The sequence below is a fragment of the Dasypus novemcinctus genome, chromosome 24, assembly GCF_030445035.2.
Source record: "Dasypus novemcinctus isolate mDasNov1 chromosome 24, mDasNov1.1.hap2, whole genome shotgun sequence".
Lineage (NCBI taxonomy): Eukaryota > Metazoa > Chordata > Mammalia > Cingulata > Dasypodidae > Dasypus > Dasypus novemcinctus.
In genome coordinates, this window is record NC_080696.1 from 17,906,539 (window position 1) to 17,932,930 (window position 26,392).

At 42.3% G+C, this 26,392-nt stretch overlaps 1 protein-coding gene and 1 non-coding gene across 3 annotated transcripts in view; both read left to right on the top strand.

Moving 5' to 3' along the window:
• SLC24A3 (solute carrier family 24 member 3) overlaps nt 1-26,392 on the top strand; it is a 567,991-nt gene that overhangs the window by 191,691 nt on the left and 349,908 nt on the right. The window lies entirely within an intron of this gene.
• On the top strand, nt 21,747-21,852 carry LOC111764866 (U6 spliceosomal RNA). Its single transcript, XR_002797366.1, has one exon. It is a non-coding gene; the product is annotated as a U6 spliceosomal RNA (small nuclear RNA).

A 26,392-nucleotide genomic window follows, 5' to 3' on the forward strand; every position in this document is an offset into this window, starting at 1 on the left:
TGCCTCATAAAATGAATTATGTGGGAAGTCTAAAAGTTTGTGTCAGATTGGCATTATTTCTTAAATGTTTGGTAGAATTTACCAGTGAGCCATATGGGTCTAGAACTTGATCTGTTGATGGGTTAAGTTTTTGGTACCTAAGTTTTTAAGTACAAATTCAATTTCTTTAATAGATATAAAACTTTTCAAATTATTTATCTCTTCTTGAGTGATTTATTAGCTTTTGTTTGTCAAAGAATTTGTTCATCTGCTTGTTGGATTTATTATTGGTATGGCGTTGTTTATAATGTTCACGGAATATCATATATATATGTATATATACACACACACATACAATTTGTACTGATGTCACTATTGGTACCTATTGGTAATTTATGTCTTCTCTCTTTTTTTTCTGATCTGTCTAGAGATTTATTGGTTTTATTGATCATCTCTAAGAACCAGTTTTTGGTTTTATCAATTTTCTGTATTTCCATTCTCATCTTTATTATTTCCCTTATTCTATATATTTTTATTTAGTTCGCTCTTCTTTTTGTGGTTTCTTAAGATGAAAGCTAAGGTCATTGATATGAGACCTTTCTTTCTCAATATAGGCATATGATGCTATGTATTTCCCCCTAAGAACTGCTTTGGAAGCATTCCATAAGTTTTGATAAGGCATACTTTCTTTCTTTTCAGATAAAATATTTTCTGATTTCCTTTTTGAGTTCTGGACAATGGATATTAGGCAATGAAAGACAGTGACCCCTGAAAGATGGGCACATGGGTTATTTAGAAATGTGTTATTTTGTTTCCAAATATTTGGGAGATTTTCTAGATCTCTTTCTTCAATTGATTTCTCATTTAGTTCCATTGGGGACAGGAAACATACTGGCTTTAATCTTTTTAAATTAATGGAGATTAATTTTATGGCCTAGACTTTGGTTTATTTTGATAAACATGTCATATACACTTGAAAAGAACATTCTTTCTGCTTTTGTTGGGTCGAGTGTTCCATAAACATCACTTAGGTCAAGTTGGTTAATAAGGTTGTTCCAGTCTGCTGTTAATATATCCTTCTATCTACTTGTTATATCAATTAATGAGATAGAGGTATTTTTTTCTGTTTTATTTTGGATAGTTTTATTACTTTAGCTTCAAGGTCATTAATCTTTTGTTCTGCAATGTCTAATCTGCTGTTACATCCAGCATATTTTCTTCTCAGGCATCTCTTTTCATATGGAGAAGCTCAATTTGAATCTTGTTTATATCTTTTATGTCATTATTTAACTTTTTGAGCATATGGAATACTCTTATACCAACTGTTTCAATACCCTTGTCTGCTAATTCTAACATCTGCATCAGTTTTGGTTGGTTTTGATTGATCAATTGATCTCTTCATTATGGGTCCTATTTTCTTTTGCATGACTGGTGATTATTTTTTTGGATGCTAGACATTGAATTTTACCCTGGATATTTTTTATTCCTATAAATGTTCTTGAGTTTTATTCTGGGATTCTGTTAAGCTACTTGGAATCAGTTTGATCCTTTTGGTGTTGCTTTTATGATTTGTTTGGCAAGTCTGGAGCAGAGCTTGGTCTAAGACTAATAATTCCCCACTACTGAGTCAAGACTTTTCTGAGCATTATTCCACCACCCCATGGATTATGAAGTTTCCCAAACTGGCTGATGGGAACCCCTGCTATTCCCAGTCCTGTGTGAGTGCTGCTCTGTGACCTCTAGTCCTTTTAGGTGGTTCAAGGGGGACCCTCCACAGATCTCCAAAGTCCTCTCTCCAGCTCTCTCCTCTCTGATACTTTGCCTTGCAAATTCTAGCTGCCTTGTCCTCCTTGACTTGTAGTTCCATTTCCTCAATCAAAAAAGTTGGCCAGAGTCCCTCTGTATTTCCTCTCCCTGAACTACAGCCTGGAAAATCTGTCAAGGAAGTCAGCTGGGCATCCCCAGGGCTTGTATCATTGATTTCCCATCTTTCAGGAATCACTGTCTTTCATTGCCTAATGTTCATTGTCTCAAAAACTGTTGTTTCATATATTTCTATTTCTCTGGTTGTTTCATGCAGGAAGGTAAATCCCATCCTTGATACTCCATCTTGGTCAGAAGCTTGATCTTAGGAAAATTATAAAAACTCTATGCCTTGGTTTTCTCAACTGAAAAAATTTAAAAAAGGATAACATTTGTCCATATTCCATAGGCCTGTTGTAAGAGTGTGTGAGGTGATCCTAAGTAAAACACTTAGGACATGCCTGGAACATGGTAAGTGCTCCTTGTCCTTTAGGAGGGACATTAAAATCTACAAGGGACGATGGCCTTGATTGCTGTTCCTGAGATTGTCAAAGGAATAAGTGAGACAGTACCTAGAAGGTTAGGAAAACACCTGAAGGCAGGAAATGGCTCAAGAACCTGTCCTTGGAGATGGAATGATGCCAATAGTGATAATATCAGCCTCTCTCATCTCCCAGGATGTACATGGAGAATGGAAGGTTTCACCAGATACAGTGATCTCTCCTCCATGCAGCAAACCACCTTGAAATAGTTTAGAAACCTATGGAAGACTTCCAAATCTAGAAATGTGTTTCACCTACTGGTCTTGTCAACATTGGGGATGTTGTGGGGCATCCACTCAGATATCTATTGCCAAGTAGTGCAGAGCCTCAGAGAGTCTACAGAGGTTCCCAGAACTCTGGGGATCATCTAATTTAGATACTTCATTTGACCGATGAGAATATTGAGACATGGGAAGGTTAGATAGGGAAGGTTAGGGATAGATTGGGAACCTGTTTGGGGGTACAGCAGCTTCAGTCAGTACTCTGCCCAAAGTCCCTCATCCTTATTACCACTGCAGCAACCATCTGCCCAAGTTCTAATTGCTGACACTTGCCTTTCTTGGTTTGAGGGCTTTCTCTGACTCCTGAAGCATGTTTACCTCTCCAGCGGAAGCCTGGAAGTGCTGGAAAAAACTCATTTGTCTAGGATCCATCCTCAACCAATGTCTGATGGCCCCCCCTCAACCAGGACCCCAGTGGCCTTGCCTCTCACATGGGATATGAAGAAGGACATGTTTTATGCTGTGGAATTCCCCAATAGGATTAAGCTTCAGTTTCCCATAGTGGTAGCTAGTTTTATAACACACCTTTTATTCACTGCCTTCTCTTCTCTCCTGGCGTAACCTCCTAAAAGCATTACTTGCACTTGAATCCTTGTACTAGTATCTACTTCCAGAGGAACCTAAACTACACTGAGATGATTTACACACGCCTAGAAGGGTAGAATGAACTAAGTGAGAAATAGCTTTTGAATGTAATGTTATAAGAGAGGAAAGAAAGAATTATGGCTACAAGCTCTAATCCAAGGATTAGACAGATGCCGTGGAGGATATGATCACCTGATAAAATCCACGATAATCTCAATAGGAATAAGGAAAAAAAAAAAAAAAGGAGAGAGAGTCCATTTCAGGAAAGCGAATTTGCTTGTGTTTTTCCTCCAGACATTTTTTTCCAACCACGATATGAATGCAAGTGAGAAGTGAATGTAAACAACCTAACATTTGCTTAAGGAACAAACTAGCCAGTGTCTCAGAAGGGCAGAAAGGATGAGAAACCAACCAAGGATTCCCTGCTGGCTCCATGTAGTAGGGCACATTGGCTATGAGGCCAGATCTGCAAAGAGAAAGGAGAAATGAGACAGCCAGTTACACAGCTGCTATTAAGAAGGCCAGCATTGAAAGGAAGTTGTTGCCAGTATATGGCATGAAAAGGAGGAAAGCTAAATTTATTGGGCAGAAGGGAAAGACAAAAGAAGTTTGTTTTCTTGACAGATGAAAGCTTTTAAGAACATTCTCACTTCTCTCCTTCCAGAACAGGAAGGAGCTGCAGCAGATTCCACTGATGATGTTAGGGAGAAAGGTACAACCCAGATGGGGAATGATGTGGTCCACCAGGCCCAGGACTTTGGACTTAGCACTCTTTAAGGCCATGGAACATGCTGAAATCTCATGCCTGCTCTTCCTTCTTTTTTGATTGCTTTGGAAAGTCCTGAGAATTTCGTCTGAGAGGCTTAACTGCCTTCAACAATATTGGGGTAGCTCAGCCCCAAGTATGCAGTACTTTTGCAGAATGTCTAGTGTTCTTAAATATATATGATTTATGTGTGAGAGAGTGAGGTCAGTGTGTGTGGCATGTATGTGCATTTGAATATTGGTACCACATCATACCCCATTTGGACAATTCCATTTTCTTTGAAATTCCATATAAGCATCCTGCTCCTTACACATGTGAGCAATTGTGAAACTATAGAGGATTGATAAGGTTGACTTAGAAATTGTGTGACTTGAAGTTGAATTTTACAGCATTTTCTGCCTCTCTTTTCCTTTAAGTTCTGTTCAGAGACTACAAAAATTGGCTTTTAGGTCTTCGTTCAGAGATTCAGTCCAATTCAATTAAAAAATACTTATTGAGAACCCATTCTATGTCAGGGCATTCTGAACAAACAGGATGTGATTCCTACCTTGAAGGAATTCACAATCTGGTGGGAGAGTTTACATTTCTCACACACATGGCAAATATATTACATGTCAGCATGATGAATGCAGGAGAAAAGGTAAGATAAGGTAGAGGAGTGTACAGAAAGAGTGAAAGGCAGCAGTGAGAGAAGTGATTAAGTGTGAGGTCTGAGAAGGCAGCAGGGATCTGTCATGATTTCCGTGCCCTCAGTGGCCAGTTCAGCCCTGCCTGGGATGAGGTGCTACCCAGGGTCGTGTCCTTCCGGGGCATGCTTTCTCACGTACACATTAGTCAACCTCCCTCCCCATTTATAAGGTATGAAGTCTCAAAGAGCCCAGTACCAGCTTTAGGGAAGTGGGAGGATGGATCCAAAAAGAGATGGTAGATGACAGATGGGTGGCCTTCTCGGACCCTCCTCCATGACCCATTGCAGACAGAGACCACTAGTTGATAATGACCCCCTTTCCTGTTGATCTCTGACCAGAAAGTAAACCAGGGAGTTTCTACCAATTGGTGAGGTTGACACCTACTGACTGTGACTGCACTTTCTGTGGGAGCTCACTGGGTTTGTTGGTTCAAAGACAATAGAGGCACCCGAGGACCAGGGCCAGTTCTGGTCAGTCTGTGGTCAGATGAAGCTGGACGTCCTGGGAGTGCATTTGGGCAGCAGTGTGGAGAGTTTGCATAAGAAGATCCAAGACAAAGATAGTTTTGGTGTCTTTGGCAATGAGCAGTTGAAAGAATGAAGGTGGGAGTTTGGGGGATAGTAGAAGTGCTCCTCAGATGGGAAGTAGTTTTCATCTTTCATTGCTCTGTGTCCCGATTCCTGTCTTCCTCCTGGGAGTCTAGAAAGGGGCACCACAGCTGCTTCAGCCATCGAGGGAAAGCCATGCCGCCTTTCATGTCAGAAACAGAGAAGGGAAAATAACAACAAAGTGTTCCTGGCTTTAGAAGAGAACCGCAGGAAAAACGTGGCACTTAAACTCTTCAAGGAGACCAAATGCATCATGAAAATGTCTATTTTAGGAGCCCCCTGACTGGAATAATCTCAGGTATGGGAGGAAGAAAAAGGAAAAAAAACCCACTAACCTTCAAGTGATAAAAGCATAGTAACCATATCAGTTAATAGTGATTGCACTCATATAGATCAGTAATAGTAATCCTTTAGACATGTCAGCTCTCTCTTTATATCCCACATTGTGTAATTTCTCTTTCTATGCCATATTGATTGCTCAGTCATCTGTATTTTAGCAAGGCAATTTTGGCAATGATGAACTTCTATGTCGTGTCTGCACCCTTACCACCTAGCCACCCAGAAAGATCTGGCAGAAGAAGTCAATGAAATGGAAATAAGTCCATTCTTTCTACTTTAATGGGAGGTGGATATTCCCAGGAGGAGGATTTCTAAAGGTTCCAAAAGAAACTACTTGTTTTTCAGGGGTAAACCTGTAAAACCTGTTCCTTCTTTGAGCGTTTTCTGCAACATTAAAAAAAGTATCTACTGTTTGCAAAGCACCTCTAAGAAGAGAGAAAAAGGAAGAGTTTCTCAACAAGAAGTGGGAATCTTTTTGTACTCAGGATTAAAGAATATCTTTATCCCCAGGAACTGGAGTATTTTTTAAAAACTTTTGTCTGGTTAAAGAAGAATATTTGTAAAACCCTTAAAGTATAAAGAACATCACCATAGTCTCATCACTCCAAAATATTAGTATTTGGTACATTTCCTGTAGTAATTTTCATGGCATTAAAAATTCTTTATAAACATGCATTTTAACAGCTGCATAATAGTTCAGCATTGACATGAGATTAATGTGTAATCATTTCTCCATTTTTCTATATTAGGGCATATATCAATATTTTATTATTATAAACAGTGTTCTGATGGTCATCCTTGTACCTAATTCCGTGTCTCCATTTCTGTCCCTGTTATTGAGAGATCCCTAGAAGTAAAACATGGGGTCAAAGAGTTATGGATATTCTCAAGATTTAAGAAATCTATATAATGTGGTAAATAAGATAGAGCATTTATATTCAAGAAAGGAGATTGACCTCCATGGTTCCATTCATTCATTCAAGAAACCTTTACTAAGCACCTGCTGTATGCCTTCTTTGTTCTGGGCAAGGGGGCCATTGTGATGAACATAAGAACCTAAAAGGAGAAGACAGTCAAGAAACAAACCTAAGAACCAGGTGTTTTCAGCGAGTGTTTGGTGAAGAGCTTAGTGATTCTGGGTGATGTAATTGAGAATGTGAGGAAGGGGCATCTACAGCTTGTGTAGAGTGTGGACTTGGGGAAGCCTCTCTGAGAAGGTGACTCTGAGGCTGGGCCCTGATAAGGAGCCACCTTGCAAAGACCTGGGCACAGACCCCTCCAGGAAGAGGAGCAGCCAAAAGGCCTGGCCTGTGGGAAAGGGGAGGAGCAAGTAGAGGAAGGGTTAGGGCGCAGTGGGATTGAGGAGGCAGAGGTAGGAGAGCAGGCATGGGCATGGGGCCACCTGAATTCAGGGATACCCCCATGGCCAAGGTACTGTAAACTGCGCTGGGGATGGTGTGCTCTGCTTCTGTTTCTGGCCAATGAACTGGAAAATGTCCTGGGTGCATTTGTGTATGCGCCACTGAGGCCAAAGGACAGCAGCATAATTAAGTGCAAACATCCAGTTGGAGAAGAGGTGGGGAGGTAGATAAATTCCTCACCTAACTATAGCCAAAAAGGGAAAGAACCCAAGTGTCCAGCTAGGGAAATACGCAATAAATTATGGTAGCTCCATAGTCTAACAGACTCTGCCACTGTTTAAACACGTGGATGCAAAGAATTCTTAATGATGTAGGGCAATGCTAATGATATTATGTGTGTATGTGTGAGAGAGAGAGAGAGAGAGAGAGGAGAGAGAGAGAGAGAGAGAGAGAGAGAGAGAGAGAGAGAGAGAGAGAGAGAGAGAGAGAGAGAGAGAAGCTATATATTATTGCCTAGTTATATAAAAAAAATAGGTAAAAACTTATCTTGGACTATAGTGGTCCAAAATGTTAACAGTGGATAGTAGGATTACATTGGCTTTAATTTTTATCTTTATACTTTTCTGTACATTCCAAGTTTTGAATGGTACATGTTTTACCTCTCTAATCTGAAGAGATTAAAATATATGGAAGCTTTTTTTTGAAAGCTAGTGTTAAGATGGAATTCATTGTGCAGTTTTCAGTTATAGAACAAAGACCTGTAGAAATAGAGGCGTTAGGAAAATGTTGAAAGGAACCACATAACAAAGCAAATGGCTTACAAGGAGTCATGCAACTGTGTCAAATGCCTCATTAGAGGGCTAGAGAAGCAAATTGATGTGGTACCTGGGGGGGAGGGGCAGTAAACTACCACCTTGACAGAAAGGCATCAGACAACATCCTTAAAGAAACTGACCCACAGTGCAGTTGTGCTTTCCCTCCAAAAAAGACCATAGAAAGAAATCACCTTGCTCTGCATCTCAGGACCCATTTAGAGGAAAAACAGAAACCTTCTTCCTGTCCTGGGCTGCTCAGTGAGATTCAGGCCATTTCCCTGCCAGAAAGACAGGTCAGGCAAAAAGAAAATGCAGACCAGTGGAGAGGAGGCAGCAGGGGTTTATTTTAATTGTTAGTAGTGCCCCCGAGAGGCAGGTGTGATCTCCGTTTTAACAGAAAGTGAGCTGAAGTACAGAGTGGTTGGGCAACTTGCCCAGGTCTGATTTCGAAGCCCTAAAAGGTTCGTCAACTTCCACTGTGTTGTAGGACAGTAAGACAATGTTCAACTGACCATCCAGTAAGTGCCTGTGGAGTGTCTCCCACGGGCAGGAATGTAGGAGTTTGGCAGTGGAAAGGGTGATGGTCATTTACAGACAGGCATAAAAGATGAAAAATGTTTGGTCTGGAAAGTTAGTATGTGTCAGATGATGAAATGATGAAATGGTGCAACTGGAGGAAGTAGGCTGCTCCATCCTGAAGGGAGTGGAAAAACCACCTGAGTTCCCATCAAGCCTATGTATTCTGCGAGGCAGGAACGGAAGCTTGGGTTTGCTCTCTGCCTTGGCCAGGCACCTAGAACACTACCAGGCCCAGGTGCTCAATAAACACTGAAAATGAATGAACAGAAGAATCCAATGAACCATGAGTTTAAGGTACCTCAGGAAGTGACACGATAAACACCTTTCTTAACAAATTCATTCATTCTTCCCACAATTATTTACTGACCATTTCTTGCACAAGATACCATCTTCAAGATATACATAGGCTTACCATAAATGACTAAATCATATTTGACTGTAAAAGGAGCTGAAGTGGGAGATGTTTCTGGAAACCTTCCTTGGCCTTTTGAGATGGAGTCCAGGGGAAGGACATGCAGCTCTCCCTGCATTCCTGGGTGCCTCATTCAATGGTCCAGGTGGCCATGAGCTGATGGGCTGGGTTTCTGAAGCCTTGCCCTGCCAGTCCAGGTGACACATTCATCTCTGCCCTCTGGGGAGGTGTCCCGGGCAAGAGCGGATGTGGGCCATCAGCTGACTATTATGGAGGAAGCCTGTTTGACACCAAGGTCACATGGTATGAGTGGCATGACCCCCTGTGCACATTCTTATGTCAGGACATCCCTATCCCACCCCTTTTCCAAAGGGACGAATCTGCCCCAGTGTTCTTGAAGAGAGGACACCCGCCCTGGCTCCCAAATGATCTTCCTTCAAATTCCTCCTTCAACAGAGGGTGTGGTCTCCTTGGAACACTGGCTCTGCCCACTGACACCAGTGTATAGCTCTGTCATGTGAATTCAGCCCTCTGTGGTGTCATGGCAACTGGCAGGAAAATCAAGTCAGTATTTGGCAAATATCAAGATATATTTGGACTTAGCCTTTGTCATCATCAAGCAGATGGATGGTTGCTTCGTCCTGATTCTAGGATCTGGGTCTTTTAAGTACATCCAGCAGCAAGATGGAAGCTGGAGTTCAAGCAGCTGAAAGCCCCTGGCAGATGCATCAATCAAGCAAGCATGAGGTGGAATCAATTTAAAGAAAAGAAATATGAAGCAACAGGGTGCCACTTAGGGGCACCTCATTTGCTTCCTTCCAGCTTGGGCCACCTTGCTGTCAGTTGGAATACTTTGGGTTATGTGTTGAAGACGTGAAAAACCCACGTGCTCCACGTTAGCAGCCTCCTGAGGCAGTCAAGCCTCCCGGCTCTAGCAGCCTGCACACTATATGGGCAGGGGGAGAGTGAATTTCCCTCAGAAACTTCCAAAATAAGCAAGTGTTCCATTTTACATATCTGGTTAAATTGCTTTGCATTTCTCTCTGAACCTGTGAGGATATAACCATTTCAAAATGTGAGCATAAAAAGGGTTTTCCTCAGTCCCTCTTCTGTCCCCAAGTTTGTTCTTCATTGTATTTTTAACCATCAATATCATAGCCTCTCCTTCTGCAAAAATAGAAAACTTTTTGTAGACTATTACATGCAGAAATCCTGAGTATAGCACTTGGTAAATTTCAAAGCCCTACAGTAACTCTCGGAATTTAGTGTATTAGGCCTGAGAATTTATCTCAGGGTATTTTTGTTCACATTCATCCCAATGCATCTTTGTTTTAAGCCTAATGAAATTAAGTCCTAATGAAATTATTCAGGCAGAGGCAGTGACCTCAAGAAAAGTTAACTGGGTTGGAGAGGCAAAGCCGAGTCCAAGTCCATGGAGAAAACGTTCCTCTATAGGACTGGAATGGGAAAATAATGAAGAGGATTGTGACTGTTCATTTTCCTTCCTGGGTCAAATGTCAAATTGAAAAAGACAAAATGAAGAAGAGAAGAAGGAGGGAAAAAACCACCCAAAGGCAACAGCATGACCAGCGTGTCCTGATAAAGTTATCTCCAGATCTCCCACACACAGCATAGCATAGAGTGAGTACTTGGATACTGCTTTGGCTTAATATCTTGCAAGAAAAGAGAAAATAGTTGTTTGCTCCCACCCCCACCTCTTGTACTTCTCCTTGTGTGGAGTAACAGAGTAACGGCTTGTAAATCATTACCTGATTGGCCACTAAACTCCCAGTAAACTGCCAGTTGATACTACTTTATAGGCTTCCTTCTTTTGATATATCTTTGTTGAACACATTGCAATGTTCTTGTGATTTAAAAAAAGTTACTCAGAATTGGAAACAGCAGTGTCAATGAGGAGGAACATACGATTATAGCGTGATATTTGCGCTCAGAATGCACCATTGTCGTAGGACTGCTCCAGGGATGGGGTCTGTCTGAGTCCAAATGGGACTCTGCCGTTACCTAAAATAATGTTCATCCCTTTTGCCTTTTGACCCTCTGCTTAGCCATTGAGAAAGGCCAAACCCAGAAGTCTTGAACTGGGGGACTGGCCTGGACCTCTACGTAGTTATGTTTTCACAAGTCAAGGCCCCTTCCTGAAATCAAGGAAAGAAAACTGAAAAACCAAGAACATGAGTAATGGCATGGTTTAGGATACTTCATGGAATGCCTCGGGCAAAGCTGAGATGCAATGAGTATTTGTTGTACAAATGAATGGATGGATGGATGGATGGATGAATAAGTGGCACCAGATATTGGGATCCATGGCTTCAGTGGAAAAGAACAGAAGAATTTGAGAAAATGGTGAAGGGTTGGATAATTTTCTGGCTCATCTTTAAGGCAGAACTTAATAGTTCAAGGCTGGCCCTTTAAGCTGCCCAGCAATGGGTCCCAATTAAGCGAGATGCGTGCACTTGCAAGTTCCAACTACTTTGATTGCCTCCTCCAGTACCTCATTTTGGTTTCTAACAAGTGATCACCTTTTCCTTTACCCTCAACCCCATCTTTGCAGAATGAACTGATGATTACAGTTGGATTTGCAACTTTCTACTCGGAAGCAAGTAAGCAGAAGAAATTACAAACTCTCCCTGACATTCCCTCAAATAGGAATGCTTTTGAAAGGCCCTCTGCTGGAATTGCTAAATATAAATGCATTAGAAAGAATCATAATGGAAGCAATAAATAGGTTTGACTTCAGAACATTTTAAAATTTCTCTCCATCAAGCTATCTCATGAACATAATTAAAGGGCAAACATTAAGCTGGAAATATTTGAAACAAATCTGACTGGACAAAAAGATTAATATTCCTGATATATAAAGAATTCATGTAAATCAATAAACATTAAGACCCAAAATAGATGCATGGGTAAAGGACAAATGAATCTCTAAAGAGAAAATGGAAATGGCAAATCAACATATGATAAAAAATCCAGCCTCACTAGTTGAAAAAAAAATGCAAATTTGAAATAGCCAGGGAATAACATTTTCCCTATCTAATTAGCAAAGATTCTAAAATGATGGTCCCGAGAAGAGTGCAAGTGAAATAGACTGATCTGTGCTACCAAGGATGATTACAGACTTTTTGGAAAACAGTTGGCCCATACACAACATGGGGCTTAAAATACTGATGCCCTTTGACCTAAGAATTCAGTTTCTAAAAATGTACCTTGAGAAGGTCATAAGCAATGTAGGCCATATTTGTTTATAAAGAAGTTCATCAGAGTCATTTTGTTTATTTAAATATCAATGACAAAAGAGCCAACATGCTCCAAATTATGGCAATGGTTCAATAAATAGGACATATCCATTCTACAGAATTTACAGAGCTATTGAACATGATGCTCACAAAGGTTTTCATGGCATGGAAAAACTCTTAATATATAACATTAAGAGAGAAATTATGAGGAAATCATTAAAACATGATTTCCTCTATATTTTAAAAATGGGAAGAGACTGGAAGAAAATCTTCCATATCCTCCTATCAGTGAGATTCCAGGGGATTTGTTTTCTTTTTAAACATTTCATCCAGATTTTCTAGAATGGGGATCTCTGTCTTTAAAGTGGGGGAAAGAAGCCTCTCTTGCAGATGCCCTCCATCAAAGTCAGCGACTTCATGATTTAGTCACCTTGCTGCATATACAAAATCTGTGGGCAATTATTCCATAAAGGTAGGTAACACATCGCGTTGCCCTCTGCCCTGGCTGCCAAAAAGCAAAGACTAAATTTAAAAGTCGATCAAACCCGACTGAACGTTGTAATCTCGTTTTTTCCACCTCTCTTTATATCATTTATATTTATTACATGGCCTTATAGTATGTAACTCTTTAATTAGAACCCACTGCAGAGTCTCTATTTTGCAAACGGTGTTGTTAGATCCTACCAGTGTATGGGGAAGTTTCGGGGCCAGTGAAAAGCGTACCTGGTTTTGATGTGTCGCCCAGCAGCAGGGGTCGGCGGGTAGCAGTGTCCGGACTCGTGATGGGTCCGAGCATGAGTGACCACAAATATGCGTGCACAGCACACACGTGAGCCCGCATGCGCACGGCTAGGTCTTCGCCGTCGAGTGTAGACTGGAGCCTGCGCGTCCTCCTCTAGCGCAGACGCGGCCCCCCGGACATGCAACGCGGGCGTGGTGGGTCACAGGAGGCACCTGCCCTGCTCCGGGATTCTCTCTGGGGTTCACAGGGAGGCAGAACTTCATGAAAAACCCCGGATCCAGCCTTGGCATCTCTGCATAAAAGGTGAGGCGGGAACAAATGCTTCAGCCACACCATTCGTTCTCCCTAAAAGAAATCTAAATAGGTATTTGAAGTTACGCTTCAAAAAAACCCACTTAGGATGAAACAACCTTTGAAAACTAACTCTGGGGCCCCGTTCAAGGATCTCTGCTTCCTCTTGGGGTGAGGTATCATAAAAACCAGCTTGCAATTCGGGAAATTTGTCCTCTCTTGTGAATTTTCCTGTCATATGCCATTTCCAGAAGGGGAAATCTAGGGAATGCAAATTCAGTTTCCAAATAACATCTTAAAGGAAGAAGGGGAAAAAAACCCACATATATGGTGTTGTGGATCTTTTGCACCTTTCTCTCAAAAGGTAGCTGTTCACAGGTTTGTGGGATCAGACAGGCCTGACTTTCCTGCTTATTTGCTCTGTGACCTTAGCAGTGAGACTTAACTTCTCTGGGCCTCAGTTTCCTCGTTTGCAAATACAGGCAGTCAGAGCGGCCAGTGTGTGGCTCGTTCTCTGCCGGCCGCAGGCCGCTGAGGACTTCACCGGCATCGGCTCGGCTCGTCCCCCACCACCTCCCCAAGGTGGGGGTAACATGACATCCCAATCGCAAATCAGGAGATTGAGGCTCGAAAAGAACAAAACGGTTGGCGAAAAGTCCCCACCGCTTGTGCCTGCCGACTCAGGGGGCCTGCCCTGGTTCTCCACCCCACCTGGCTGGTGACACCTCCCCCCAAGCAGTCTCCCGAGGATTAAGTGAAATTGTGACGTGAAGGGACCGACTCCCCTGGACCCCCGATTCCAGGTGGAGACCTCCAAGGGGTCCTACTCGGGAGGACACACGAACCATCCCCTCTGCAACGCAAATGATGTACTGCCCTTCAGTCAGGCGTTGCTCTAGGAGATTTAGAACTTCCATCAAGCACGTCCCTGAAGAGCTTTGTAAAACCTCGATGGCACCTCTGGGAGGTTGGGAAAAGGACCCCCAGAGATACACTTACTTCCTCATCCCTGGAACATGTGACTATCCCCTCATGTGGCAGAAGATGCAATTAAGTTAAGGATCTTGAGAGGAGGAAGGGTTTTTCCTGCACTATCTGGGTGGGCCCTAAAGGCAACCAGGAGTGTCCTTGTCACAGCAAGGCAGGGGTGGGGGGAAGAGACTGAGGCAGAGGAGCAGGCGGCAGGAAGCCTGAGGCGGATGTGCTGCGGCCACTAGCCAAGGAATGCCTACAGCCACCTGAAGCTGGGAGAAGCTAGCAGGACCTGCCCCAGAGCCTCTGATGTAAGCATGTCCCTGCTGACACTTTGATTTTGGACATCTGGCCCCTGGAGCTGTGGGAGAATACACTTCTCTTGTTTCAAGCCGTCCAGTTGATGGTCATTTTTACAGCAGTCCTAGGGAGCAAATACAGTGCCTCTTCTGCTAATGGGCTGAGAGTGTTTCTATTTCTATGGTGGCACCACCGCTGTCCTCAGATGCTCCTGCCAACTGTCACAGGTAATAAATGGATTTGCCTAGGCACTTCTGTAAAAAGGTTGCCTGTGACTGTAAAAGTCCGTGGAACGGTTCATCAAAATTAAAGTGTGCATATTGTATTAAGAAGTGATTTCTGAAAAAGGTTTTGCCTGTCCATTTTGGAAAATGTTGGAACTTTGCTCTGAGTGCTTGGAGACCTCCCTTCCCACAGCTTTGAGATTGGGGGTAGGGTGCTGATAGCTGAAGCCACACCAGCTGTATTGTCCCGGTTTATAGATGAGGACACTGAGAGACAGGATGTTGGCTATTTCGCCCATGTTGACTCAGCTGAGAATGGAAAGGGCATTCTGTACGGACAGGATAGTCATATGTAATTATGAAATATATTGTTGGAGCTTTGGGAGGAATGGTGATTTGGTTCCTTCCAAAGGGAGGAGGAATCCCACGAATTTCACTTGCATCCTCAAGTGCTTATGGAGTGTCTACCAGGTGCCACATCTACCATCACTGTACTACATCCTCTTATGACCCCATTGTGGATTCCACTTATTTGTGAATTCACCTTGAATATATGAGCCCCTTCTTGAGTCTTCTAGTGTATAGGATGTTAGGTTTGGGATAACAATACCAGTACTATGGAAGATTTTTTTATCTTATTGCTTTTCAGTCTCTGAACCCATTTTCTGATAAATTTAGGACATCTCCCACACCATGAAACCTGGTGGAAGACTTAGTCACCAACACTCATAGAGCATAAAAAGGCCCAAAGCTTGAGTTCTCATCTCCCCTGAAGACCTCAGCCAATCAGACAGACACACCGGTTTACATGAGGATTCTACAGCAAGGACGGAGAAGGAGGGAGAAGCTGGTTCTGGTGGCAACTTCTCCCAGTTTCTAGGGACAGCAGGTTACACTGAGGGATCCATGCCCACACTGCAAACTGTGATTTCAGTATCATGGTGGCAATGATGTCCTGCCTAGTCAGGTTCTGGGGTGTGATTTCCACTAAGGTCCTCACCACTGATCCCATAGTGCCCATGTCTGTTTCAGAGACTGGATTGTCAGTTCTCCTGGGAATTCTGAGCTCCACCAAGTACTCTTTCAATACTGTGTCCTTCTGCTTGGCTCAGGCAGAAGGACTTCATTTGCCTATAATGAAGACCTTCTGCTGAAAAGAACCCCCATCCCACCTGTCCTCCATCACAGCCATGGAAACTGGGGTTAGAAGTAGACTTGCCCAAGGATATCTGCAACTTAGCGTCCTCCTGTTCCCTAATCAATGTCCTTTACTTGATATCAAGATGCTTCCTTGGTTAGAGCAAATTGGTAGTATAAGAGCAATTCAAGGAAAAGATGGAATTTGATCAGTTAGCTCAGGAGAGATGTCCGCCTACCAAATGGGAGGTCCACTCTTCAAACCCAGGACCTTCTTGACCCATGTGGAGCTGGCCCATGTGCAGTGCTGATGTGCGCAAGGAGTGCCATGCCATACAACGGTGTCCCCCATGTATGGAAGCCCCTGCACAAGGAGTGCGCCCTGTAAGGAGAGCCACCTAGCATGAAAGAAAGTCCAGCCTGCCAGGAGTGGTGCTGCACACATGGAGAGCTGATGCAGCAAAATGATGCAACAAAAAGAGTCACAGATTCCCGTGCCACTGACAAGAATAGAAACAGACACAGAAGGACACACAGCGAACACAGAGAGCAGACAACTTGGGGAGGGTGGGGAGGGTGGGGAGGGGGAAGGGGAGAGAAATAAATTAAAAAATAAATATTTAAAAAAAGAGAGAGAGAGATTACAACTTAAGAGAGTAAGAATTTTAGGCTTGAAAACAAGAACTTTCACTCATTCCCTCTCAGTCACTCCACTGATATTGAGTCTCCTACTTTCTGGGCTCTATGCTAAGTGCTTAAGAAGCAGACACAAATGGGTCCTTCAAGGAACTTCCAGTCTAATGGGATGGCATAGAGATACAACAAAATGGAATGGATGCTGTATCAGAGTTATACATAGACCACTGGGGGAGGACAGATGGGGAGCTCAGCAGAATAATCACAGACGACTTCTTGGAGAAGGGATAGCTAAGCATACTTTTCAGGATGTGTGACAGTTAGACAAATGAGAAGACATGGAAAAGACAACACAGACTGGAGGGCAGCATGTGCACAGGCCTGAGGCAGGACAGGGCATTACATGTTAGTGAAACTACAAGTCATTCTGTGTGTATTTGAATGGAGAAGTAGGGAAAACAAAGACCCATGAAGGACCTTAAGTATTAACAAATTGAATTTCATCCTGAAGCTGTGAGCCATGACCAAAAGGATCAGATTTGCATTTTATAAAGAATCCTTCTGGCAGTGGTATAGAAAATTTTGGAGTAGACAGGGTTAAGTATGATGGATTGTATATGTGTTTATCCCTGTTCCTTCACATGAGCCACTGACATGATAATCACATCAATATAAAAAGTCATCAGTCCACAAGTACAAAGAGAATGGAAGAATAGTCTGCAGATGAGAGATGTCAACAGTTCTAAAAGCTGCCAACTGGATGGATAAGAGATAAATGACTTAGCAAAGCAGAGGAAGTTGGACCCCCAGCTCCTGCAAGAGAAAAAGGGAGGGAAGGCAACCAGAAAGAAGCTGGTTCACACTGCAGGAAACTTAAAGGCTCAGGAACCAAGCTGTCAGGTACCTCTGAAGGTGCAGACATGGAGACACACTGAAAACAGAAGAACCAGTTGATTCTGTAGTAGGAACAAATGTGTAACTTCTAGAAATCCTCTTTATAGCACACATGGCCAGGAACCAGCTATCACTCTAGCCCCAGCAGAGGACTGACAACATTCTCTGAAGAGTTGAAGCAGAGATGATCTGACACAATTTGTTAGCTGAATGAGGGTGCTGTGTGAGTCTCCATACTGATTATAACAGATATAAGTGAAAATCTACAAGCCAAATGGTGTGATCCCTGCTTTGCACCTGGAAATGGAAGCCAGATCTATACTCTGCAGGAGGAAAGTGGAGTTGCCCTTTTTCAGGACAACTGATCAGCTTGAACAGACCTCATATCCTGATAGTGGAGAGGCCCTGAGAAATTGCTAGATCCCTGCCCAATGACTCCAGTGAAGGCCATAAGGAGACAACTCCACATCAGAAATAGAGATTTCAAACAGCACTTCAGCAGCCCACTAACTGTGAACAAATAGCAGAGGGTCATTCAACATTTGAAGAGGCAATAACAAGAAAGTCAGATACCAAAGGGAACAGACAGGAAAAGGAATTTGAAAGGAACAGAAACAGTATGGGACACAGATGAAAATGTGAAGAAGATTAGAAAGGATAGAAAAGAAGTTATTGTACCCATGAAACAAGAACAAGGTGCTATTAAAAAAGGAATATTCAAAGAACACACAAGAGCCAGTGCTTGGAACTGCCACTGTAAATCAGTCTTGTGGATCTTTGGTAAGGTGCAGATTTAGAATTTAGGGAAAGAGAGTGAGTGTCCAGGAGGTGGTGACAGGTGTCTTGGGTCAGCAGAACATGGACCTTGGTGCTAGAGCTGTACATGGAGACTCTGAAACAATGCAGCCCAGGCCTGAGAAATGGGACACTTTCTGCTCCCTGTGCTAGCAGGGATCTGCCTCCAACCTGGGCAGCCATCCTCTCCAAGTCCAGCATCTTTCTTTTCTTTTTTTTTAATTGAGATGAATTTCACGTAACACAACCATTTTGATGCATACAATTTAGTTGCATTCAGTACATTCACCATATTGTACAACCACTACTTCTATCTAGATCCAAAACATTTTCATCAATCCAAAAGGAAACCCTTACCCATTAAGCACTGACTCCCCTTCCCTACTTGGTCAGTCCCTGGCCATCACCAGTCTCTGTCTCTATGGATTTGCCTGTTCTGGGTATGTCATAGAAATGGAATCACACACTATGTAGCTTTTTGTGTCTTCTTTATGCAGCAAAATGTTTTGGAGATTCATCCACCCTGGCATATGCATCAGTACATCATTCCTTTTTTGTGGTTGAATAATATTCCATCGCATGTCCCTTATCACAATTTATTTACCTATTTATTCATTGATGGACATTCAGGTTGTTTCCACCTTTTTGCTGTTGTTAATAATTCCTCTTTGAACATCAGTGCATGAGTATCTGAGTCCCCTCTTTCAGTTTTTTGGGATATAGAAGTAGAAGTGGGATTCCAGGTAATTGGTAATTTTGTGTTTAACTTTTTGAGGCACCGCCAAACTGTTCTGTACAGAAACTGCACCAGTTTATACGCCCACCAACAATGGATGCATCTTCATCAACACTTGTTATTTTGTTTTTCTGATTAGAGCCATCCTAGTGGATGTGAATAGATATCTCTTTGTGGTTTTGGTTTGCATTTCCCTAGTGGCTAACGCCATTGAGCATCTTTTCATATGCTTACTAGCCATCTGTATGTCTTCTTTGGAGAAATGTCCATTCAATTCTTTTGCCGATTTTTAGTTGGGCTGTTTGACCTTTTGTTATGAAATTGTTCAGCATCCTTCGCCCCCATCCCTTAAACAGGGATAACTCTTGCCCCTCACCTGAAAGCTTTGGTGACAGTTCTTACAGTAGTTCTTAACCTTGGGGTTAAGATCTCTTGGGGGACTTTAAAAGTACTGATGCCTCCATGCCATCCCCTTGTTATAGGATGTAACTGGTCTGCGGGCAGTCCCTGGCACTGGGAGCACTCAGATATCCCCACATGCTTCTCACCAGCCCCCAGCTCAAAGGGAAGCTCCCGAGGCTTAAGCGGGCAGTCTTTATTGCATCATGAAGGAATTTCTCACTTGTTTACAAAACCATTTTAAAGCATACAACTGAGATGCATTCAGTGCATTCACCATGCTGGGAGGAGGAGACCCTGCCTAGGTGTGAGGGAGGCATCTTCTTTGGCCAGCAGGCCTCTGATGGAGCACTGACATCACACATGAGGGATTTCTAGAGGATTCTCTGGCTTGTGGTCCCTGACCTCTTTTACCTGCTTACCTGCTTTGCCTCTTCCACTCCCCAAACGTCCATTTCCACAACTATAAAATGGGGATATTAGTGTTACATGAGAAAACTCCTATGAAGTGTGTGCCTCGCAGACACCTGGCAGCCCCAAGCCCCGCCCCAGCCGGATGTGTTTCCTGGGCCCCCACGAAGCTCCCTTAGCAGGACACGTGATGTTGGCTTCTCTCGGCAGAGCTGGTGGGACGCATGCCATGCAGGGGACACGTTTGAGCAGCAAACCCAAACTGGAGGGGGGTGTTTCTCCCTTCTTCCAGCTTTTCCTTTTCAGTTGCAGCCACAGAAACCCAACCAGCAGAGGGCCACGTGATAAAGGGCCTCGGCAGGCCCTTAGGATGTGAGCAAATGTAGCTGGGCCATTTAAAAACTTTGCAGGATGCTTTTCTGCCCAAAGAATGAGCTAAGCAGGAACCCCCTGGAGGTGTTTTTAATGGGCCTGAGCAGCGGGAGGATTTGCAGAATTGTTTTCTCTGTTCCCAGGGGCTCAATTTCTGTTTTGGTATGGGCACTGAACGCCACTGGCCTTCCAGAACCCTATTTGTTGTTATTAATAACAGCATTGTCCGGAGCTCGAGCAGAGGCAGGCAGCAAGAAGAGCAAGAATCCTGCTATTTGGAGGTGTATTTAGAGATAGTCCTACCCGTCCCCAAGTAGGTCAGTCCTGAGTCAGGTGGAGGTGGCAGGTGCCAGTGGGAACAGCCGGGATGTAAACCACTTCTGCCTGGGGAGCTTACTGTTTATTGGGGGATGCCAGGTACCTGTGCAGTTCATTTCGGTCCAAATGCACGTAATATACTAGACGTGGGCACCTGAGCCTGGGGGGAGGGGAAAATGTGGAGTGAAGGCATTTGCCGGAAAGGAGTCTTGCCTAAGAGGCATTTAAAAGAAAAGAAGTGATTGAAAATAAAGGAAAGATGGAATCCTAATTGGTGGAGAGAACCAGGTGAGCTGTGGCAGGGCAGGGTAGAAAAGCATGTGTCCTCAAGGAATAGCAAGTGGGTGGGTATGGCTGGAACATAAAGGACAGGGGACCATCTGAGTGACAGGTGGTGAGGCCAAACCAGGGGCTGAGTGGAGACCAAACCCTCAAAACCATTTGCTAGGTTAAAGAGCCCAGACTCCAGGGGAGTGGATGTGACTCAAGCAGTTGAGCACCCACCTCCCACATGGGAGGTCCCAGATTTGGTTCCTGGTGCATCCTAAAAACAAACAACAAGCAAATAAATGAAAAAAAAACAACTCAAGGGAGCAGATGTGGCTCCATGGTTGAGTGCCGGCCTCCCACGTATGAGGTCCCAGCCCCAGTATTGAAAAAAAAAAAAAGAGCCCAGACTTCATTCTGTAACTAAGAGATGAAAGACCTTTTTTTCTCTCCAACTTGTTATACTGAAACTTCCAAACCTACAGAAGTGTTGAAAGAATGACACAATCAACAGCTATATATCCCACTCATGGGTTCCCAAATTGTTAACATCTGCCACCTTGGCCTTCTCTCTCTCTATCTGTATTTTGTTTTTTGGCTGAAACTTTTGAAAGTAGTTTATAGACATGACTAAATACTTGAGCTTGGGTCTCTAGAAAAACTGACGTTTTCCGACATAACCACAATGCCATTGTCACACCCAAGGAATTTAATATTGATAACATTTATAGTATCTGACATTTGGTCCATAGTTACGTTTTCCCCGTTTGTCTACAGTATGAACTTTATAGATTTTCCATTCTTTATCTAGAGTCCGATCAAGGAAGACAAATTGCATTTGGATACTTTGTCTCTTTAATCTCTTGCAATGTGGAATAGTCTCCCACCTTTTCTTGTTGCTTTTTGTCTTTTGACATTAGCATTTGCTACAAGTCCAGTCCAGTCCAGCTGCTTTGGAGAATGTCCCTTAATCCAGATCTGTGTGATTGTTCACTCATAATTAGATTAAACATTTTTGGCAAGAGTGCCCTGGGGGAGAGGCTGAGTCCTCCCCATTGCATCACATCAGGAACATGTGATGCCAGTTTGTCCCAATATTGTGAGCATCACAGTCTCTCCACTTTAGAGACACACTTCACCCTGTCCAATTAAGGGTGATTTTACATGTCTGTCTTTCTTTCTCCAGTTATAAGTTGGCGTTCTTCTCTAGGAAAAACTCCCCGCTGCATCACTGTAGTGCTCGCGTTGACAGCACACTTATAAGAATTGGGTGGATACAGAGAAGTATAGCATGGCTCCTGCACAAGGATGACATGTAAAGTCATAAGCATTCCACATTTTCCACAGAAATATGTATCTGAATGTGGTAAAAAGAGGTTAGGTTGTATATATGATAACAGAATAAAAATTTTAAAAAACCAAATCCATGCAACTATGCTACACAACTATGCTATGGTGAACCCTAAGTTAAACCAGGGCCTAGAATTAATAGTACAATTATAAAAAATATACTTGCATCAATTGTAACAAATATACTACACCAATGCAAGGTATTAATATTAGAGTGCTATATGGGAATCCTACATTTTCTACAGGATGGTTCTGTAAACCCATGACTTTGTTTTTGTATTTTGTTGCTTTTTTTTTCCTTAAAAAAGCATTCCTGGTATGTTATTAAGAGCAAATAAAAAGGTTCAAAACAATTAATGTGGTATAATCCAAATTAATTACATGAGATTCCATTTGTGCATGTTGAAAAAAGTGGAAACATATTAATAGTCAAATGTTAACACTGGTTTTTTAGATATTTTTGCATGTTCTTCAATTTCTTTTTTTTTAATTTAATTTAATTATTGAAGTATATCACTCATACATACACATACATAAATAATAAATATATAATAGTAGTTGTGAACTTACAAAACAAATGTATAACATCATACAGGACTCTCATAACTCACCCTACCACCAATAACTTGCATTGTTGTTAAACCTTTTTAACTAATGATTAAAAAGCATTGTCAAAATATTACTACTAACCAAAGTATTTTTCCCCCAACCAACCCTATTATTATTATCTTTATATCATGTATATATGAACATACTTAAAACAATTAAGTGTATACTAAAAGTTGTGAACTTACAAAGCAAACATGCCTAACATCCTACAGTGGTCCCATACACCAACTCTCCACCAACACCTTGCATTGTCATGAGACGTTTGTTACAAATTATGAAAGAATATTGTCAAAACCTTACTACTAATCATTGTCCTTATCTTACATTTGGTGCATTTTTCCCCCAACACACCCTATTATTATTTTTTAAATATATTTTTTATGACAGAAGTTGTAAACTTATAAAACAATCATGCACATGTACAGAATTCCCAAACAGCACCCCTCCATCAACACACCACATGGTGGTGGAACATTTGCTACAGGTAAGATAATGACATCTGATATTTACCATGTCCATATTGTACATTTGGCTCACATTTTCCATACTGCCTCATTATCAACACAGTATATCTTTCGCATAGATGCAAAAATATTGTATTACTGCTAACCACAGTCCATAGGTCACTCCAGCTGTATTTTTCCCATGCTTCTCCACATTCCCAATACCCTGCAGTAGTGATATACATTTGCTCTAGCTCACAAAGGACACTCTTGCATCTGTACCATCAACCACAATTCTCATTCACCTCTTGGTTTACCATGCTATTCAGTTCCTAGATTATTCTCTAGCATTCTGTCAATTGTCATATACAACCCTTGACTACCATTTTCAATCACATTCCCATTTATAAATTAGCTGCTACTCACTCTGTGTTACCATCCACTCTATACATTTCCACACTTTAACAGTAAAGCTAGTTAAAACTTCTACATACATCAAACATCAGTAGTCCATCTCAGTCCTTCTCTTATCTCCTTTAAGAGTCCACCACCTACCCCCAGGTCTTGAAGATATTTTCCTACAATTTCTTCTAGAAGTTTTATGGTTCTTGCTTTTCTATGTTTTTGATCCATTTTGAGTTAATTTTTGGATAAGGTATGAGATAGGGGCCCTCTTTCCTTCTTTTGGCTATGGATATCCAATTTTCTCAGCTCCATTTGTTAAATGGACTGTTCTTCCCAAGCTGTGTGAGTTTGACAGACTAGTCAAAAATCACTTGACCATACATGTGAGAGTCTGTTTATGAACCATCAGTATGGTTTTATTGGTCTATGTGTCTGTCTCTATGCCAGTACCATCCTGTTTTTACCACTATAGCTAGGTAATATGATTTAAAGTCCGGAGATGAGGGTTCACTTTTCCTTTTTATGCTGTTTCTGGCTATTCAGGACCCCTTACCCTTCCAAATAACTTTGATGATCATGTTTTCAATAATAAAAAAAAAAATGCTGGTGAAATTTTTATTGGGATTACTTTGAATCTGTATACCAATTTGAGTATAACTGGCATCTTAAAGATATTTAGTCTTCCAGTTCATGAGCATGGAATATTCTTCCAGTTATTTAGGCCTTTTAAAATTTCTTTTAACATTGAGTTGCTGTTTTCTGAACACAAGTGCTTTACATTGTTTTTAAATTTATTTTTGACTATTTGAGTTTTATCTGTCACTTTTATTTTCACCACTCTTTAGACAATTTTAATTACTTTTATTGCTATAACCTTCATTTCTAGACTCTCTTCCAGGCCTCTCTCTCCTGTCTTTTCTTTTCAGGCTCTAGCACATCCTTTAGTATTTCCTGAAAATCTAGTCTCTTGCTTAGAAATTCTCTCTGTTTCTGTTTACCTGTGAATATTCTATTCTCGCCCTCATTTTTGAAACACAATCTTTCTGGATATAAGATTCTTGGCTGGAAATTTCTCTCTTGTAGCATCTTAAATATATCAGACCACTGTCTTCTTGCCTCCATGGTTTCTGGTGAGAAATCAGCATTTATTCTTATTGGATATCCCTTATATGTTATACATTACTTTTCTCCTACTGCTCTCAGAATTCTCTCATTGTCTTTGGCATTTGATATTATGATGGGTATGTGTCTCGCAGTTGGTGTATTCGGATTTTTTCAGATGGGAGTACATTGTGTTTCTTGGACAGGGATATTTATGTCCTTCAATAGGGTTGGGAAATTTTCTACCATTATTTCTTGAAATATTCCTTCTGCCTCTTTTCCCTTCTCTTCTCCTTCTGGGACACCCATGTCACATATGTTTACACACCTTTTGCTGTCATTTAGTTCCCTGAGACCTTGTTCAATTTTTTCCATTCTTTTCTTCATCTGTTCTTTTTTATGTTCACTTTCAGAGGCCATTTCTTCAAGCTCACCAATCCTGTCTTCTGCCTCCTCAAATCTGCTACTATATGATTCCAATATATTTTTTTAAATTTCATTTACTGTACCTTTCATTCCCATAGGATCTGCTATTTTTCTATATATGCTTCCAAATTCTTTTTTGTGATCATCTAATGTCTTCTTAATATTCTTAATCTCCTTAGCCATCTCATTGAATTTATTAAGGAGATTTGTTTTAACATCTATGATTAGTTGTCTGAACTCCTTTATGTCATCTGGAGGCTTATTTGTTCCTTTAACTGGGCCATATCTTCCTGTTTCTTGGTGCAGATTGTAATTTTTTGTTGGTGTCTTGACATCTGGCTTACTAGAGTATTTACTTTGGGTGCAGTTTTTCTCTTTCGTTTAGGGCTTCTTGTCATTTCTCCCTTGCTGGTTGTGCAGGAGGAGCCAAGCATGTTGTTGGTGCTGTAAGCTGTGGAGGCTCAAGCTGCCCTCCTTGCTCCAGGGACCAATGAAGCTTCTTCCAACTTTCTCCTTTGCCAGGGGTAGGGACAGAATCACAACTTGGAATAATCCAAGTTGTGCAGGCCTAGACTGTAGTTGCCCAGAAGGACTAATGAAGATTTATAGCCCTTTCTCCCCTGCCTGGGACAGGGATGGAGCTGCAGGTGTGGGCAGCAATCTATGCAGTGTGGGTCCAAGATGACCGCAGTTGTCCTGGTAGACTTCCAGTTTTCAGTCTGTGCCAGCCAAAGTTGCCTGCAGTTATCTGGATAGGTTGTTGCAGGGCCCGCCAGCCTCCTCCTTGCCAGAGGCAGGGCCGAAGCCTAGTCTAGGGCTGTGGGCCGATCTGTGAAAGAAACCAGTTCCTACTGTCACTGTGATTTTCGGTCAGTCTGGCTTCCCCTCATGCTGGGGGTGGAGTCAAAATGGTGGCCACCGGCCTCTTTCCAATTCAGGCATATTCACACCCCAGCTATTCCTAGGGTTATATGTTAGCCAGCCGAGTCTACCAATAGTAGCCAAAATCGGCTGCCAACCATCTCCTCCTCCCATGTTTTTGAGAAATGGAGCTTCCAATTCCAGCCATAGAGTAGCTCCAGGGGTGCTTGTGCCACCAGAATAGGATAATCACCAGCCTCCATGGCTTGGCCAGTAATTTCCTGGAGAGGCTGGTGCAGGTCCCCACAGCTTCCTTCCTGCTAGAGGTGGCACTGGGGCCTAGGCTAGAGCTGCAGTCTGATATGGATGGAAAGAAGCCAGTCCCCACCAGCACTGTGATTTTCAGTCCACTCCACTTCCCCTCATGCCAGGCATAGAGTTAAGATGGCAGCTCCTGGCCTCTTTCTGGCTTGGACAGGCTCAAACCTTTGCTGTTGTCAGGATTTTACTTTAGCCCGCTGAATTTACTCCTCAGTAGCTGAAGTTGGTGTGCTACCATCTCTTCCTCCCCTGTTTGGGAAGTGAAGCTTTCAATTTCAGCTGCGGAATAGCTCCTGAGGTGGCTTATGCCTCCAGTGCAGGATGGGCACCAGCCTCCAGGGTATGGAGAGCTCTGCTTATAAATCT